This window comes from Penaeus monodon, chromosome 7, assembly GCF_015228065.2.
Source record: "Penaeus monodon isolate SGIC_2016 chromosome 7, NSTDA_Pmon_1, whole genome shotgun sequence".
Classification (NCBI taxonomy): domain Eukaryota; kingdom Metazoa; phylum Arthropoda; class Malacostraca; order Decapoda; family Penaeidae; genus Penaeus; species Penaeus monodon.
Genome location: NC_051392.1, coordinates 12,573,252 through 12,578,251, shown reverse-complemented (window position 1 = coordinate 12,578,251; position 5,000 = coordinate 12,573,252). Strand labels below are relative to the sequence as shown.

The 5,000-nt window shown below is 39.3% G+C and overlaps 1 long non-coding RNA gene across 1 annotated transcript in view; it reads left to right on the top strand.

Moving 5' to 3' along the window:
- The window catches only part of LOC119575098, a 21,566-nt gene extending 16,817 nt beyond the window's left edge, over nt 1–4,749 (top strand). The window contains exon 3 of the long non-coding RNA XR_005228945.1: nt 1–4,749. This exon is cut by the window's left edge and continues 374 nt beyond it. This is a non-coding gene — a long non-coding RNA (uncharacterized LOC119575098).
- Nucleotides 4,750–5,000: the final 251 nt, after the last annotated feature.

The following is a 5,000-nucleotide window of genomic DNA, read 5'->3' as shown; positions in this document are numbered from 1 at the left end:
GATGGCTCCCTTCTCTTTGTACTTCATGGCTCTAGACAATCCTCTGCAGCTCCCACGCGCATTCCGACTTCGTGCCCTGAGAACAAACGGGAGCTGCAGACGTCAAGCTAAAACTTTTTTTTCTAAAATTCCCGGCCTGTTGACCGTGCAACAATGCCGCCATCTTCCCTCTCGGCCACTTCACTCTTCTCAGGGCCGCTTCGTCCTCTCCTTCTGAGCTCATGGCAGCGCTCATGGCGTTCGGATGACCTCGTGGCTGCATCCCCGACCCTCCCCAGAGGTGCCACAGCAACAGCCCCAAATCCTTCTCCGGGAATTTCCAGAAAGACTGCGAGATTGTCTGGAAACTTCCTGGCTCCCCCACGCCCCTCCCCGCCGCCTCCTGGATCATCCTCGCGAGGCCCTCGACGTCCATCTCGCCCTCTCGACCTCTTCTCAGACTGCCTCCTCGCCCCCTCCCCCGCCTCCTGCCCCACCTCCTGACCTCGTCTGTGCACCCACGTTGCCAGTGCTTGCTTCCAGTGCCATATTTTTCAGACAACGAATGTGTTTTGTTGTCGAATTACAATCTCTTGAGAGAAATGTATTTTTGGATATAATTATTTAGCAGGAAGGAAAAAAAGAATATTTGATACTGTATATCTTAGTTAACGATTATTTTCTACATACATTTATATACATATATTTTGCAGATTCCAAGTATTTGATATTTCAGCAACTAATCTTTTCTGTGTATATTGTTTTTTCATGTATTTTGTACTAATTTTCATGTAACATTTTCCGTAGATCTCTTCCTTAAATTCCTCTTTATTCCCAGTCTCATATCCTACCCCGTAAGCAGGCCTATTTTTTTCATCGATAAAATCCAAAACCTCTTCACATATCATACCTTTCATTGTCTCTTTTTTTGCGTGTTTTCCCTCTCTCGTTAACCTTTCTTTCTGTCTTTCTCATCGCGAGCCGGGCACTCTGCTCTCCAAGTGGCTCTCCGCTCGGCTTGGAGACTCCTTCACTCCGTAATTGTGTCTGCCTCGCGACTTTAGCCCTGGGTGCTCCTAACAGCCCCCCTCGGCACCTCTCACCCAGCACTTCTTTGCAGATTCGCCCCACTCGGGTCACATCTCATTACTCTAAACTTCTTTACTCTTTAACAGTAGTCCCTGGTTATGACGTCACGCTCCAAATGATACCTTCTCTTCGCTTTCTCACGCTGCCTCTCCAGTGCTTTGTTATATTTCAAAAATTTCCCCCTTCCCTCATTCAATGTACATTCTGCCATTTCCTCTTTGTTTCCAAATTACTCTCCCCTCACTTATTTATATCCGACTCGTAATTACTTTGTTTATATATATCACATCTCGACACTGATCTTAATTCACACTCTCCTCTTCGCCTGTTCTTTCCCCCTTGATCTGACTGAAAACGCAAAAACGAAAAATTCACTAACACATACTAACACACACACGCATGCATTACTCGCCCCCCTCTCATTATTGAACTTCCCTATGCTGCCCTACAACCCTATGTTGTTCTATGCCCTTCACATTCCCTCTCCTGGCCTGCTGCAGCGTATATCAATCTCAATATCTTTTAACGCGCACTTCGTACCTTCGTTGCCAAGCATTCATTCTTCTGGCACGTGCGAATGTTTACAAAACATTCAAGGGATGTTTTATTAAATTCGGTTTATTTGAGGTACACGAAGGATTAATTACATATATAAAATATGATAGCATAACTACACCACACGGATATTTTAATTACTATGCTACAGTGCTACATTTATATCAGTACCTAATGTAACTGCGGATTTTAATTAAGAATTAAGCCAAATAGTGTTAGAATACACAAGATAGAGTTACACTAACACATGCAGCAAAATACACAGCCATATACACAGCACAGACAGCTGTATAATCGCGCGCAGTTCACGTTTGGCCCGGCACACACAACAAGCACACTTAACATACATTTCCTTTCCGCTCAGAACAAAGCTCTCACACTCGCCAGGGATTTGAGCGCTTCCCCTCCCTCCTTCCCTCCCTCTTCCCCCCTCCCCTTCTTTCCATCTCTGGACCTTGCCCTCTTATTCTCCTCCTTATTTGCTTTTCGTCTTCCTTTTGTTCTTCACGGTGGCTTAGTTTCGATCTGGCATCTGTTTCTCGCTCTTTATTTTCTTATTTCTTTTTATTCATCTTATTTCTTTTTCATCCCTTTTCCTCTGCGGCCCATCCCTAGTCTGCCAGCCGATCCCCTAAATGGCATTACCCATCGTAAACTTTCTTCCAACCCATAATCCTAATGGTATATCCTGACCCCATGTCGCTGTGTCCACACCTTTTTTGCGTTATACTAAGTGGTCGACACAGTCCATTGTCCCAGTGTTATCAGATTACACACTTTGAGACACTTTATCTTATCATTTCTTATACAAAATCTATCGTTTTGTTTTTCTTTAATTAACTCCTATATTATGCTCTTCTACACTCTTATCAACATCCTTACGGGCCATTGCTTGCACTTGCATGCTTTCTTTCCTTATCATTTGGCTCTCTCTTCCTTTCATTTATGTAATTTGTCACCTTAGTCTTGGAAATATTAGTTTATGTTCTTGCACATTATATTTTAACAATTGTAAAATGTGTTTTAAGTATAGAAGTATGTAAATGTGTTCATAGTTTATGTAAAGTAGATTGTTAGATTACTTCAGTACATAAATCAAATTAGCTTCATTTATTGATTTACTTATGAACCGCATTAACTAACAACCGCCACTCTCTTTTCGCTCCTCGTTTTGGTACCTTCGACGAGTGCAAAATACATATTTGCTCCAAACGAAAAATTTGTATCTATGTCACGGCTTTTACAGGTCTGTAGAAGTTAGATTTTTACTACAGTTTAAACCCAAAACCCCCTTTTTCGAAATTTCTGTGACTCCTGCGCCTTACCCTACTGTTTGTACCGTAGTAAATGATTTACTTCGTTAACATGGCAGGAGGTTGATCGTCGGAGCTACAGTTGGTGCAATACTCCCCCTAGTAATCATTCAAAGATCTACCCTTCTGTGTGCATTTAACTCGTGTAGCCCATAAGTCACAGCGTGAGTGCGTTTTACAGTCACCCATCACTATGTGTATCGAAGAGTATTGCATCAACGCACCTCCAGATAAGTTTGTATCAACGTTTGTGTATAACTGTATGTGAAGCTGGTAATACCTTTAAAAACAAAAGACTCGCGCAACCCGTAACGTTGGCCGATGATTCTGCACCAAACAGTAACGATTAAAGTAAAATAAATAAACTTTTTATGCAGTAATACAACTTTTTTGAGGGATTTGAGGCTTCATCCTTACTGGTTGTGGTGTAGGAAATGTTGTATTTTACATTGTTGCCTTAAGGAATAGCAAACGTGTTATAATCAATGTTTTATTTTCCACGTATAGCTTAGATGTTTTTTAGCTGTCAAGGATATGCGGATGGACCAGGCGAACCCCAGGCTGTTATTGGGGGTTCAAGGGGTTTAGCAATTAAAGATGATGATTCAGAGGATTGACGGTTCTTCCTTTCACGGGGATTGACGTAAGGGTTATTTTGCTAGTCAGGCTAAATAGAAATTAATCCTTATTGAAGCCCCCCGAAGGACGATTTTTTTGTCAGCCAGCTGGTCAGTTCGCATAGTCCTCTACTGAGCCCAAATTATGTTTAGATAGCTGTTTTAGATATATAATCCAGCATTTACTCAAACCTTACACCATTTAGAGACATATAACAACCACCATCCCTGAAAGAAACCTATAACACCAGTAAAGTCTGAAATTATTTTTTGATGGAAACTTGATTTGTAGATATTTTCGCATGGTTACTACCCTGAATAAATAAAGCTTGTGAATAAAATATAGGAAAACGGTTGGCCTTCCGTAAAGTAAGTCGATTAAACAAGAAACTACAAATAACAATATACAAAATCTAATTGTAGTTAAAGCATTCGTTTATTTTCTTTGATTTCATCGAATATATATATTTTTACCAAAGTCAAATGGAAGACAAGGATTTTTTTGGTTTAGTTCATTTTTTCATAATAGAAATGCGAGATTAGAAGAAAAAAAAGTCGACATCAATATCTATAATGAAAAGAATATTTTGTAAAACACAACTTAATATCTGATCACTTTTTTCCGTTTTCTGTGTTTTTTATCCATTTTCTTTTCGTTCCGTTCCTTTCATTATCTCGGACGGAATTAGATCTTCCATATCAGTGCCTCACCATTCAGTGATCCTACTCGTCATTAACCAGTTCCTAAATGACGAATTAATCTTTTGAAGATAAAAATAAATAAAATTAAGTCTGATAACAAATAAATGGCTGTAACAATTTATACAAAGTGCCAGCAGGGGGAATCTTTCACAACAAACAATAATGTACTTTGTAGGCTTATCAGAAGGTGACTTATATGTCCTGCCCCCATTCTGCTACCTAAATGTGGCCAGGCGTTCTGAAAAGAAAGAAAAATACTTAAATGCGGTATCTAATGCTTTAATGAACTTTATTGGGCAGAGAGATCAACAATTGGTGTTTTATTTGCTTGCACATTGTGAAGGTTGTAATACTCGTGAATGCCGCATTTTTGAGTAAGCTGCGAGTGAAAAAAGTGAGGTTTCAAGTATAATAAAAAAGACATATTTAATATGAATCAGTTATTAAACAAACCTATTGCATACTGAGTGTTACGAATAAAACATTGTAATTGATATGTATTTTCCTTACCTTTAAAAGAGAGGGATTTATAATTATATGCAGTTTTTCAGTGAATACTTGTGCACTTCAATTAATTAATCATGCAGCTACCTGGGCATGGCGTCCAGTGTCGATTATTAAAGTGGAATAAGTAAATCACGAAGAAAATAATTAAGACAAAAAAATAAATGGAAAAAGGTGCTTATTTGTAGGTAATGATTTTCATCTATAAACTTACCGTTCTAAAACTTCTCTGTATATATGC